Source organism: Rissa tridactyla, chromosome 5, assembly GCF_028500815.1.
Source record: "Rissa tridactyla isolate bRisTri1 chromosome 5, bRisTri1.patW.cur.20221130, whole genome shotgun sequence".
Classification (NCBI taxonomy): Eukaryota; Metazoa; Chordata; class Aves; order Charadriiformes; family Laridae; genus Rissa; species Rissa tridactyla.
In genome coordinates, this window is record NC_071470.1 from 32424029 (window position 1) to 32438953 (window position 14925).

At 42.3% G+C, this 14925-nt stretch overlaps 1 long non-coding RNA gene across 1 annotated transcript in view; it reads right to left on the reverse strand.

The window, feature by feature from the left end:
* Nucleotides 1-219: 219 nt before the first annotated feature.
* The window catches only part of LOC128909953 (uncharacterized), a 30249-nt gene continuing 15543 nt past the window's right edge, over nucleotides 220-14925 (reverse strand). Inside the window, exon 4 of the long non-coding RNA XR_008466564.1 lies at nucleotides 220-351. This is a non-coding gene — a long non-coding RNA (uncharacterized LOC128909953). The remainder of the gene's footprint in view (nucleotides 352-14925) is intronic.

Consider the following 14925-nt stretch of genomic DNA (forward strand, 5'->3'; position numbering starts at 1 on the left):
CAGTAACAGGCAGGAGATAAGGGTAAGAGAGTGGAGTGGATGCAGGAGAAAACCAGCACTGGTATGCTATCAAGTTGTCATTTTAAAAAATCATAAGCAAGACATGTCCAAAATAAATAGTTTGAATTATTTAGACAAGCTTCAATGATATGAAGTCCTGCAACATTAAAACCACAGTACAAGTTGTATGAGAGGACTGTAGGGTGGTACGTACTTTCAGCTGGTATGGCTGTTCCCGCTTCTTGATCAGATCTAACAGGCTCCATGAGAAGCAGTGCAACCACAAAAACTAAAGGAACTGTAAGGACCACTGTTCTCAGAAGGCAGGGTGCCAGCATCTTGGGTGCTTCTCTGTTTATCAAGAGACACAAACAAGTCAGTAGAGAACATTAGAGATATGAGGGTTTTGTTACAAAGAACTTAATGTTCCTGGTGGCTAAAGCACTGGCATTCTTCCTTTGAAAGCAAAAATAAAATCAGATCTAGAGCATGGACAGAAGTTCTCTCTATTTTTCCAGCAATGCAGATAAAACCCAACTGGTAGAGAATGTCCCTAGACATGAAGAAGAAGATCAGAAGTCCCTAGGCAGTTTGTGGTTTCATTTGCAAGCCAGGATGCCAGCAACTTTGCCTGTTCTGTGCCTCTAACCTTTTTTCTAACTACACAGTCCCAGATCAGCACATGAATATGGACAGCTGTTTCACTGTTAGATTTCAAGATCAAAACTGCAGGGATTATAGAGCTGGCTGAAACAGACCTGAACCTGGAAATGAAGTTTTTACCCACTCGCTTGCTTTACTGATGCACCATCTTTTCACAATATAATAACTAAAGCTAACCATTATCACTAATGACACGCCACACTGGTCATAAAAACTTACTCCTTTATGAAAGCAGATGAGGGAAAAGACTTTTGTTAAACCTCCACAGATTCATAAGTAGAACTTCTAACAGTAAATGCATCAAAGGTCTTTGACCTTCAGTTTCCCCTCCTCGTCTGGGTTTCAGACCTTTATTTGCAGCCCTCCATTTGTTCCTGAACATCACAACCAGGCCACGCGATGCGCTAAAGACAGGTACAGTCTGGTCCAGCAACACCTCCCCTTTACACAGATTTTGACACACACGCACAAAATTTTAATAAGTACACAGGTTTCAAACGAAGTATTTTCTTGATCCAATAAGTAAACTGTTCAGATCAAGAGGGAACACGGGAAACACAGGACTGGCTCAAGCTGCACCTGTCTATGACATAATTCAATCCAAGCCTCAAGGATTCTGGCAAACTGCTAGGGTGGTCCTTAGTTCAGCCAGTTTACCTTTCATTCATGTATGTTCAAATGGAAGAAAGAAGGATTCAAATAAGGTTAATTTGTAGTAAAACAATAAAATCCATGTGAACATTCTCTTTAGCTGAACCCAGGAAAGCAGGACAACACTCTATCTCTTCTTGATTTTTAAGTCATTGCATACTAAGCAAAAGATGTTGCATAAGAACATCAAATCTGCATGTGCTGAATGCAAGAGTACAGCACACCCCAAACTGGCTTGTATTTCACATTTGGAAGGGCAATAGAGGGAAGCAGGAAAGGAAAGGTATTTCCCCATCTTGTCATAAACACAGACTGGAACAAGCTTGCTCTTCAATATATGCAATCCACCATTTCAGACACAGCTAATCTGAACTTGCAAATTCTGCACAAACACTTGCAGCATGTGCAAACCGGCAATTCATTCAGGAAAGGAGCAGCATTATACACATCCCCTTCCTGTGCACCTCAACCTAAACATAAGAGTAGGGGATGGATCAGAAGCCAGAGGCACACATGTACACGTAGAGTCACAGATATATTTAGGCCCACAGTAAAAAATAGATCTGGTAATGTAATTCCTATAGCCTCAGAACTGGGCTTCCTATCCCTCCCACTGTTTAGAAGTGATCTGATGTGATTCTTTTTCTTATTTCTACAATCCTTAAAATAAAGGGATTAAAATCATAACAAGTGGCTTAGGTTTTCTGTTTAAATTAATGGTGATCTGCAATCAAAGCAAGTACAATCAAAGACACCAGGCTTTGCAACAGGATGTAGCAGTGTCTCCAAGTAACAGTAAATTAGGATAATAGCAGCCTCCTTTGAAAGTACCTAATGCAGAAGCCTCCTGGTCAGTAGGAGCAGAGGCAATTCTCATAGTTGACTATGAGTGCTAGAAAGGTTCAACAAAACAAAGCAGATACACTGTTAAACTTTTTCAGGGTAACTCACGTATCACCCACCCCAGCATCAATTCAGCTTTGTATGTGAGTCCTGCTGTAAAATTATTGCTCCCCAAGTGCAGCAGTCACCTTAGGCCACATCTAACTACTGCCTCTTAGTTATTCCGTGGGAATTTGCTACCTGCAAGGAATAATCATGACAGGCTTTAAGGGTGGTGTCTCTCTGCAGTTCAATTGGGAACGGAGACAGATCCGTGCATGGACTTCTGTGAAAGAGAAAAGTCACCCCCTCTAACAAAGGAAAAAAATATCAGTACCTGATCTCTCTCTTGTCTTTGTGATGGTCTCTTTGAAATGGCCGCTGCAAACTGCTAACAGAACAAGTGCAGCATTTCTGAGCATGTGCACTGTCTCTTTTTAACCTTCTCTGAAAGAGGTTATTACTATGGGGAGATTTCTGCCATGGCAACAATGCAGAGCACTGCAGCACACAGCACGGATTTAAAGAGGAACAGGCTGTGTCTCCCAGGTCTGGAGAAAGATGCTTCTGCTTTGACATGCAAGTTCCAGCAGTGACTTACCTGCTTTGGCTACAGTTTTTAAAGCCGGGCCATTTGATTCATTTCTCTTGAAGTCTGCTGAATGGTTTTCCCAAAGCCTGCTCAGCTGGATGTGGTGCCTGATTCAAGCAACTTGCTTCCTAGTGCCTGAAAATAACCATGACAAATTGCATCTGCTTTATGGGAAACCAGGAAAAGCTATGGAATTGCACTCCAGAACTGCAGGGCACGTCACAGCTGAGACTTTGCTGAAGGCCAGGAATTGTTCAGTCTGCAGGCTGCCATTTGAATGGAGTTACGGGGTCGTAACCACCCATGCCTGCTTTCCTGGCCATTTCTGTGATCCCAGTCTCAGGGCTGCCAGGTACAGCTGCAGGAGTGCAGGCATTTAAACTCTGAGGGAAAACTTGAGTCCAAACTCAGAGTAAACTTCACCCCCCCCCGGCCTTTTTCAGCCTGCTCCTATGTTCCCCTTTCAATGCCCCATGAGCTGTACTCCAGAACAACATCAACGGCTTTCGTGCTGAATGCCATACGGTGATGGAGCGCAGATGATAAAAGTGCTTTTGTCAAAGCAAAGCTAAGTCCATGGGTCGCATCTCCCCCTCAAAACCCATTTCCCGTCACAAATTAGACACTACCTGTTCTTGTTCCAGAGAGAATGCGCACAGCTGAGGGCAGGCGCAGCACTGAGAAGTGTGCACAGAACTTCAAAAGGGACCGTGCTCTGTGTTTGCTTTTAGCCAGTTCAATAGGGACTCAATCTTCAATGCTTTCATGGTGAAAGTTGGGGGCACTCGGTGTCCAGGAAGGTTAGGCACACAACCTTTTTCTTTTACTTCCCAGAATTATGACTAAATTGCTGGCTAACATTTTTCTTTTCAATATGCTCTAAAATCTCTCTCTCCTGTACAGCCCTAGGGGAATGGCTTGCTCCTATTAATTCAACTTTTTAAGTAAGATGCTAAAATTTCAGGTTGTTCCGTGTGTAACTACATGAAGTTACAGCATCCATGAGCAGAGTCAAAAGGATATTATAGCACTGCCATCCTTATATATCACAAAAACAGAAAGAAGGGGAAAATAATTTTTAGAAACTCTTCTTTCAGGCAAACGAGATTTAGCATTGCTCTTGCAGAGATATCCATACAGGATTTGGTCTGATTAAGTATCTGCCTATACACAAATTACAAACGCAGAACTTTATTCATGATCATTCTTAGCCATCTAATCTCACACCTTGGCCACTCTTCCTGATAAATAACATAGATATTCACATATATATACACACACAAACATATATATATGTATATGTGCCTTTTTTAATTTGTGCTTTTGATCGTTTCCAGTAAATCTTACCCTGTTCTCCCAAATCCTGCCCTTTCTCTATCACAACAGTAGCACCAAGCAGTCAGCCCTCCAGCTTGCGTGTTATCACTGATTCTTGCTTCTAGACCCATGCAATGGGCTTCTGACTCCATTAAACACAGTTCAAAAAATTGGTTTCTGCCATTCTCAGCTGCCAATTTCCTTGCTCTAAGCACCTCATGCCAGCTACTGTGACCTCCCTTCTTTAGCCTTGTCCTAAATCTACTTGTCTTGCATGGAACAACTTCCTTTTTAATGCTTTAACCACGTTTCCTCTTTATTCACTTCTCCCCACTCTGTACTATGTTAAGCACCAGCTTTTCTCTTCACTGAAGCTAGTATTTTCTCAACCAGAAAATATCAGTTCACCAAGGAGACTTTCCACAGAGGAGGTATTTTAGGATATTTTCATTTGGAAAATGTTTTGAAAAAAATTATTTGGACAATTTCCAAATTGATAATTTCTGGCTTTTTGCTTGAAAATTATTTCCTTTTTAAACCTAAGCTTAACAGAGTGAAAATACACTTCATGCTCAGTTCATGGAATTGCGGAGCGGGAGCAGCTCTTACCTTAAAGGTATTGGGGCATATCCCCACCAGAATGTTCCAATCCCAATAAAATCCTTCCTACTCTTATTTCTCTCACGTGTGAAGTGTAGGTGGTACAGATGCTAGCCCGAGGGCACCCCAAAACTGGAAGTACAGACCAGAACTGGGACTACACAGCACCTGCTCAACAGCCCTCAGTGGCAATTTCACTGGTGTGCCCAAAGTTGTAGTAGTGGTCATGCAGCACCTTGGGCTGAGTGTGAAAAATGACATTTAAGTGAAAGCTGGAACATCCCGACTTCCCAGCTGCCCGGCGGGATCATTCATGAGGTAAGCAGAGAGAATTTATAGTTTCTTTGTATAACGAAGTCAAACACAATGGATTTTTTTTGAGATCCCCACTAGCTAAAAAACATCAAAGCACTGTTTCTGAGATTTCAATTCTTCATCTTGATAGTGCATGTTTTGATACTACAAATATTTCTGTGGGATTGGGAGAAAAGCTCAAGCCTTTACCTCTAAGCCTCTTCACTGCTTGGTCTCTCCTTGGCTCTTAAATCTAATACTCTGTCACAACTGAAAACTTTCTTCCCTCACAAAAGATAACAGATTCTGTCACTTCTCCTGCAGACACTTTTATGTTTTCTCACAGCCTGCCCTCTAAATCATGGCAGAAATCTCCCCACAAGGTACCATCTTGTCTTCCATCAAATTCTCTTTCAAGCTTTACCTCTGCCACGAATCCTACAAAGCGCTGCTGCCTGGCAGAGCCTGGGGAGGAAGCTGGCTGTGACTGCTGATGGTATGCAAATATGCTCGTTATACCAATATCTCGCCGCCTCACACCTCTCGCTGAGCCCCCCCCTTGTCATCTCATCGTAATCCCAGGCTGCAAATGCTGGAGGGCAGGGGCTCTGTTTGCACTTGTTGGCGCAGCACCACAAGGCTGGAGTGTTGATTGAGGCCTTCAGGCAGATGTGATGAATAATAATGTCAACCTACCTAAAGCTGATCGCATTGTCCCACGCTCTGATATACAAGCTATTCATAGAGCAAGCCTCTTGTTCTTTCCCTTCCAATGTAAAGCTCTTGGGACATGTCAGAGTGACCAGATTAAGAAATGAAGTATTCCTTTGTTCCCCAAACACGTCTCACATATCTTGGTAGCAGCAAATAACTGAAACTGTTCCTCCTTCCATTTTCCTCACCAGTAATTTTAGGAATAATTTCCTCGTCAGTAACTCTGATTCCTGCAGTCCCTATCTGTCAGAGTATGGCTCATCTGAAATCATTCTAGGCCCCAAAAGTACAATACTAAGGCTGGGCTCATGTCCAAGTCTGAATTTTCCACACAGCACTCAGGGAGACCTGCACTGTCAGAACTGCTTACTACTTTTTGGATGAGATGCTAAACTGAGGTCAAATCTTTCAGCATCTCTCTAGGAGTTGAGAAGCATTTAAAAATCCCATGGCAATATTCAGGAAGGGTTAGCATTAGCTGAGCTATCCTTGGCTTGCACTGTCCCTATCCACCCTCCTGCACACACATCTTTGGGGAAATAAATTGTGTTCCAAGATGTGCTTGAGCTATTTGTGGATACATAATAGTTGCAACTTCAACTAGTTTGCTAAGTCCACAAGGATGTCTTAAGTCATTGCAGCAACTATACAAATACGCACACATACGATGGGCTTTGAACCCCAGGGGAACAAACTGCTCTCTTTACAAGCTTCCCGTTCTAGAACCAGACTTCAGAATCCAGGGCCTTCTTCTAACACGGGTGGCCTAGAAAAGAGAAGGTCTCTTAGCTGAGCAGCAGTGCACCGTTAGCCAGTTTCCTTGCAAAGGCTGCCTTGAAAAAGAGCAACTGAGGAAACTAAAGGAAATGACACTGCTTATCAACGACCCCCTTTTTCCCCGAAAGATGTGTATTATCCAAAGTCTGCATAAGGACTCTCAAACTTCAGAATCCAGAAGACCCACAATCAGGGGGCTCCAGATCCATTCCCTGCTCTAGGAATCAACTGCTTTGCAATCAGTTACCTGAGACTGATCCAGGATGACTTTTATGGCAGCAATACTCAGATCTCATTGATAATCAATAATTCTGACATTGATATCTCTATGATTTAATGGCTTAAAGATGGATGTACCTTCATACATCTATGTTTGAAAACAGCATCTTTCATCTGAGTTCATGTTTACAAGATATTTGCAAGCTGACAGATGTGGCTTCCGCTTTTTGCAATTTTTTTCTCCTTTCTACAGTGACAGTGCTACAAATTCCAAGCTGGTTAGTGCAGTACTACCCCAATGTTGCACTAATTGTGACTGCACAGTTTCCAGCTAAGAGTTTTCTCATGTCTGCCTTCAAAATGCCCTGTGAATGAATTCGTCATTTGTGATCCAGGGATGTTTTTAGACACTAGCCAATGACAAATGAGCAATTCGTGTTCCTTAAGTATCATTACAGTGGTCACAATCTTGGCTGAGATGCTAGAAAACAGACCAGAACCACTCCTGCTAAAAGCACGGCTAGTTACAGCATAAATGACTGAGTCAAGAACCAGTGATCAGAGCTGGGAGAGACTGCCATCCTCAGGAGGTCTAGAACTCGATCCAGGCAGGGATCAAGTTCTAACACACGCTCATTAACAGCTTACACAGACCAAGTCCTTGATCTCACCTGGTTATCATTCTAGAAGGGAGACACAGTGACCACCAGGGCAGAGTCGGTTATTTGTTCCTTGGAGAATATTTTTTAACCGTTGCCAAAAAAGAAAATGTAGTTCTACAACACTCAAAACAACAGATTGAGCTCTTCACCTGAAAGAAAATGCATGAAGTATCCTATGTTAGTCTTCTCATTTACTAAGTTACAGTTAGTAGCAGCAACTACTGTCAACCTGTGCTGGCACCCCCAATGCCAAACGTGCTGTCCAAATGCACTGCAGGGCTCTTCCCATACTGGAGGCGATTGCCTTCCTATGCTCTGACATCCAGTCTTGGTTTCTAAGCAATGCATTCTTTCATTTCTAACATCCTAGGATGTTTGCTTGCACTGTCCCTGTCCACCCTCCTGCACACACATCTTTGGGGAAATACGCTTTGCTTTCTTCCACAGTTGCCCTCCTGCTTATGTTATTGGCTTTCCCTGCACACTGTTGTAAATCACAGGAATGTATGCAGAAAGACAACATGTAGGCTCTAGCTAGTACAAGATCCCCATCCAGCTTTAGGCAGACAAATGCATGGCATCTCTGCTTTAAGACCGTTCATTTGCTGTGCACTTCCAACACCTGTTACAATACGCAAGGCAGTTAAGTATCTCATGCCCCAGCAATGAGGCTGAGTAATCAAACTCATCTTATGAAACACAATGCCAGTTCTGCAGCTCTGAGACCATGTGGAACACGCGTTAAGAGAGCTGAGAACAAATCAGTCTTGTTGAGGGCATTTGTCTGCACAAGAAGCTTCAGAAGAAATATGGTGAATCCAGAGTCTGACCAGAATTAGAAAATGCTGCAAAATCTTCCTCTCAATAAAAGCCTTTCAATAAACAGCAACCTCCCAGGAGGGTGAAATGTTGAAATGCTGCACTGAAATGCTTCTTTTTCTCCTGAACTCTTTCTAATCTTCACATCTACCCACTTTAAAAGCAACAAAAATCCCTACCATGGGCAAAAAATGTATTCTAAGGGTATGAGGGTGTAGAATGGAAGCAAACATGCCACGATGATAACTGTATTAAAAAACTCTAAAACAGATGGATAAGTATTATTTTAAGGTCAGGCTGGATTGGGCTTTGAGCAACCTGATCTAGGGAGAGATGTCCTTGCCCGTGGCAGGGGCGTGGACTAGATGATCTTTATAGGTCCCTTCCAAGCCAAACCGTCCTATGATTCTTTGATTAATAGATCACAGAAAATCTTAAAAAACTGAAAAGCCAAAAAAAGGAATATTTTCCTCTTATGGACAAAAAATAATAAGCTGCCCATCCATACAAAGAAAACTCTTTGTACTCCCATCCTTCTCCACGGAAGGGCAAAGATTCATCTATAACTCATTTGTTGATAGGAGAAGGAGATAATGATAAATTTAATTTTGTCAAGTAGGTTGAAGGACATGTGGTGAGCAGCCCCAGTAGAGGTCAGATTGAAGAGAGATTTCCTTTTGTGGAGAAAAGAGCAAGCATGGTCATGCAGGATGCAGACAAAAGTGGGGATCTGAAGTTAACATAGCTGCAAAGCAATAGTGGTATGAGATAACCAAGTACATTGGGTAGGGGTGAGAAAAAGAAGGGCTAGTTTAGCTGGAAAAGTGGAGGAAAGATCCATTTTCTTAAAGCTTTCAAGTCCTCAGGTGAGATTGGTATAATTGTGATGGACAAGTATGCTTTGTATTTGGAGGTGAATAAAAATATTTTTTTCTAGACCTTCTCAAAAATTTCAACAGTGATACACAACACTTTGAGGAAGAAACATATCCTGACTTTGAAGGTCTAGCACTGATCCATGAACTACAAAGTGTTGCTCAAGGGATGTAGACATCAGGGTAACACATCATAAGGAACGGGACGCCATTACGCAGCTTTGTTCTATGGGGTACTCTCTAGATGTTTCCCATATACCATGGATTACTATTTTTTAGAAACTTAAACCTTGGCAAATCAAGAAAAAGAGGATTCCCACTGTTATGCTGGAATCCAAAACTGTCAGAAAGTCATGAGGATGTCTGTCTGATAGGTGAATCTACCTGCCATAACAGCTGAATGCTTCCAAAACTCAGCATTGCCTGAATGGGGACTTGGACAGATCCTTATACAATTTTAATAGCTTGAAACAGTGCTTATGTTTAAAAGTAGGAGCAGGTTATTTACAGTGCAGCCAAATATTCAAGGTGAGGAGGAAGAGAAATCACAGAAGATATTTTACTGGGTGCTTAGAGATGTGCACTGGACAGTATGTCAGCTGAGAGAAAAGGAAAGAGGTGTCTGTCAACCAAGCTCTTCCCTTTCTTATTTTACCTCTGCTCCTTTCATATATTCCTCTTGCCTCTTATACAACTTCTGCTGTAATTATTTTTCTCTGTGTCTCCATTTCTTAGTTCTTTGTCCCCCATTTGACATCCTTTGTTCTCTCAGCCCCTGATATTCTCCTGCAATCCGATCCTCAGCTGCAATGTGTGAATGCTGACCCCTGGTTTGGGCCCTCAACTCTCTGAGTGCAGTGTAGCAATCCTCCAAAGGTTCCTTATGCACCCCTCCACTGCCTTACCCCTCTGCCAAAATGCTCCTGGTTCTCTAGAAAGATGGGTACTGTGACTGTGCTGAATCAGTGTATATCAGTTATCTGGGGACAGTAAGACACAAACACACACTGTTTAAAAAAGGAATGTTATAGGCAGGGGAGAACTGGGAGAAAAATCTGCCCTATCTCCCTCCCAAAAAATAACAGCTGGCTCCAAGTCAAACCCTCAGCCATTAGCAGGAGGCTGCAGGAGTGCTGAAAAGACCCTCACTAGAGGTTCTCCACTTTTTCCATGCTTAGGCCCACCTTGCCTTTTCTAGGACTTTCTACTTATTTTTAAGGATATCGAAAAGACAAGGCAGTAACCACGTGGTTATTTCTTTTCATTGCTTCTGGATGAGGAGTCTGCAACAGGGAGGAGTACCCTGTTCTCAGGAACATGAGCAGCCCACAGTACCGTCTTGCATTATTTTAAGTCCTACGTTTGAATCTGTGATAATGCACAAACTACTTCTCATCTCTGCATCTCAAAAAAGGAAAGAAAAGAACAAGGCAGAGCTCTCAGTTGCATAAATAGTTTTCTCTTGCCAAGGAATCTTCTCTGGGCAAGCATCCTGCATTTTTATCCCAGACAGCAGCATCCTCTCCTCAGAAAGCAGGTGTCTTTAACTTAGATTCCCACTATATTCTGGAAATTGCATCAGGAGGGACAAAAAATAGATTATGTGAGGGTTTAAAGATCCGATTTTTCAAAGCATAAATTCCTGCAATGTCTATGCTAATGGTGCACTTCTGATATGCTAATTTTGCTAACATGAGCATCAACCTTTCAAGAGTTACTGTATAATCTAATATGACCCTCAATCACTATGGGGCAATGGGTTCATATCTGGGGCATGCAGTTTGGGGAGAAATTTTAATGAACAATTTGAAGCAAATATTTTTCAAGATTTAAATAAAATGCATTCTAGTGGATTTATATCACTTTACAATATAGGTGAGGCAAAGAAAGGTTTTTAAGTAACATTAGATGAAATATTCTTTTAACAAAGAGGTACCAGGACTCTCTACAGTGTTTGAAAAAGCATACACCACGCATGGCAGATAAACGTGGCTACAGCATACTGGGTTGTTAAAGCTGAATTACAACTTTTATCGTGATCCTCACTTAACCTCTCAAATTGCTAATTTTTTCATACACTGTCCCAGCACATTAGTTAATTTAGAGAAAGCACTTTAAACAGAATTGATGCACTGGTGGGAGAACGAAACAAGGCTACCATTCCTCGTTGGTTCCAGTGGGTTTTTTAGCCTGAAACACTCCCACTTGGCTCAGCTGTTTTTATATTTAAACTTGAATGGTTTTGAGTCAAAAACAAAGAACATCTGTTCAGAAATTTTAAAGCTAGAAGTACTTAACATTTTTCCCTTGATGTGCACGATTTGATTCACTGCCCTGTGGTAATGATGTTACTGGAGGGGCTTTGCGCATGATTTAGAAGACAGATCAGCAATGCAGGACACCCAAGATGGCAAGTGGGCAGACAGCTTGCTGTTGGGCTGGTGCAGGGCCAGGAGCCACAGCTTCTTTAGAGAGGCATTTGTGAGAGGCCATAGCTGTCAGCTCCTGGTTCAAATTGAACTTCTGAGCCCAGCAAGAGCTGCTGCCTTCCAGAGAGGCAAAGTACCTCCCATTAGCCAACCAGCTGCAGGACCTTGTTTCCTTGAGAGGCAGAATCGCCTGGTTCCAGCCAGTTTTCTGCAGGAATATGTATTCTTTTTTTGAGGAGAGAAAAAAGAAGCACCTCTGGACCAGCAGTTTAGCCCTCTTTATCCTGTACCTCAGGAGTGTCTCTCCTCATTATTATCACTTAGACCTGCAAAGCTGCTTTTCTGCTCTGAGCTTGCTGAAAAAAAAATAAAAATAAAAGCGTACCCATATTCTGAAATTTTAAAACTCTTAAAGAGAGGAAAATATTTGCTGGTTTGCTATCAATTATTTTATTAGTTGGACTGTTTTTACTTAGTCAACTATTTTATTAATTGGAGAAAGTGTCAGATGTATTTTTTTTAAAGGCTGTAATTAAGCACAGTCAGGAGCCATTAGCTTATTCAAAAAGCCTGCCACTTCCCATTAACTAATAGCAACTGCCAAAACAAGGGAGTTTTTTTATGGACTAGGCCTAGCTCTAAGTGTAAAAGTATCTTGGAGGGCAAAGGCACACACTATACTTAGAGATCCCATCTTCATGCTATTGAATGCTACACTTGGCAACCAGTTCCTTCCTAGCTGGAGTTGAAAATTGTTTCTTTCCAAACACCAAAATTAACAGAGGATTAAACTGTCGCCTTTTGCATAAAAATAGGCTTTGAAGATTGATTATGCCATGAGTCACATTTTATCTTTATATCAGTCATTTAAATCAGGTTGCACTTTTTTGCTAGCATTTTTTATCTAGGTGGAAAAGAGACTGGATATTGTTGTGTGGGGTGTTTCTGAATCTGTAAATTCTGGCTTTTCTATCTTCTAAGTGTTAAATTGCAAATGTCATTGGAGAAGAAGAGGAGGGTATAAAGGTGGCAGAAACAGTAACTCTCCAGAATAAAGAAAATATAATCTTAAGACCCCATCTTCATCTGAGACAGACAAATGTTAAAAAATACCTTTGTTGCACCAGCAAAAAAAAAAAAACGTAAGAAAATGTTTGGGCGCTGTTCATGTCACACCATATTATGTTGGCATTTCCATTTTACACGCAGACTTGTCAGTTTTGAGCGTAGCTGTGAACTACAGATGCTTTTAAAATAAGAGATAGAGGAAAATAGATTCCCATTCAAAATAGAACCTGTGCTGAATGTCTATTCCAGGTCTAAAAAGGTCTGAGATTTACGAGTCATATGGACAATTTTCCAGCTGCACCAACACTGAGGGAGAGAGAGAACATACTGAGGTGCTCTCTGTCCTTTATCTTTCAAGCTGGTTTTGAAATCTCCGAATAGAAATATTTCCTCTGTTTCTAGAGACCAGCTGTTCAACAAGAGGTGGGAAATGGAGGGAGCAACAGAGAAGCAGCTTTGAAATCTGCTCATATTGGCATGGCTGAATTGTATTAACTCATCCCTTAGCTGACAGTGTGTAAAATATAAGACAATTCACAGAGGATTTTCCCACCTGCGCATTTGTAAGTACACAGAAGAAAATTAGTTATGGTCCCCTTTTTGCTGCCTCTCCAATGATAGACACTAAACCTAGCGTGACTGGCAAGGGGCATCCTTCCTTCTGAGTAACAGACTTGCAGTGGCTGGGGCTCACTATGTGTGCCACCTTTTGGTGGTTATCATCTCCTTCAGGAGCCAACACTGACATCATGGAAAGGTGACTGAACTGAGGACAGATTAAATAGGAAGGCAAGTTGCAGGCACTGACAGGCCAGGAGCAGCCACTCACATGATAGAGAGCAACAGAAATACTGCACGCCAAACCACCTACCCGGTGCTGTGCTGGCTGAGGAGCATCTTGATACAACCACCACATCAAAATCCTCCAGCCTCCCTCAAAGGCATCTCTACTTATGACAGAACCAGACAAAAGCCCGGAAATCCTCCTCCAAACGTGCTTTTACATTGCCTCATTGCTATGTATATTTTAGTACTTTGGATTCACGTGCTGGGCTTAACATCAAGTATAACTCTCATATAAGCATTGTTGTTCCTTTTCTAGTCTTATGAGGGAGAACGTGATGTGTATGATTCTGTGTGAGAGACAGCAGGCCAAAAACTAGCTCTTCCATTTGGAGGGATGAGTAATAATTTAAGATGATCCTTAATATCTAGAGGAGTTGTGTCTTCAGTCTGTGAGCTACTCCCCAAAAATGCATCTACGCTGGCAGTTATGACTGAGACGAAGGATCACATGCTCCTAGCCACCTAAGCAATTGTTGTGGTTTAACCCCAACTCCAGGAAAGCAGGTCTCCCTCACGTGTAATGGTTACTTGGGAAGACAAATGCCATAACTCCGAACATCCCGCCCTTCCTTCTTCTTTCCCCGGCTTTATATACTGAGCCCAACGTCATATGGTATGGAATATCCCCTTGGTCAGTTGGGGTCAGCTGTCGCAGCTGTGTCCCCTCCCAGCTTTTTGTGCACCCCCAGCCTACTTGCTGGTGGGGTGTTGTGAGAAGCAGAAAAGGCCTTGACTGCTTAGCAACAACCAAAACCACCAGTGCAGCATCAACACTATTTCCCATCCCAAATCCAAAACATAGCATTATACCAGCTGCTAGTAAGGAAGTTAACTCTACCCCAACTGAAACCATGACAGCAACCTTTCCTGCATCTGCATCTTGCTTGTCAGCACCAGCTTCCACATCTTTTTCCTTAATCATCCAGCCAGCCCTGTCTATGAATTGACTTTCTTCATTAAGTCTTATCTCTTGTTATGGACAGCAGAGACAGGAGGTATAGTGCCATGGGGGACTGCTGCTCACCACTACCGATACTTGCAAGCTGCAGCAGCCAGATGAACTAAGTATATCATATAACTTCAGAAAAGCTTCTGGAGTCAGATAGGGTGGCTGCTGAGGCTTGTACTTAGGGCATTTATTTATAGGCATCTACCGAGTTGGGGCTTGAAAGTGACCCTAAAATTTTCTGTAATTATCCGACATATTCTCTTCCCCAGCTCGCAAATGGAGCTAACTGGAGGTCTCAACTCTCTCAAGTCGAGAGGCTTTATTTACCCTTGTGGTAAAAAGCGTCATAGTGCCTCAGGAACAGTCCTGTTAACTCCGGCCAGCATCCCAGAGTAGTGTCATTTACAGTTTCCAGGCCAGGCCACGGAGCAGCTGGGAAATCATGACTGAGACCCTGAGTTTGAGTATGGGAAGCCAGTGTAGAGAGCAGGAATGAGTTTGATATGCATGTGGGTGTTTTGAGTTATTAAGGACACACATTGCAGTGTTCTGTAGCAGTCATGTTTCC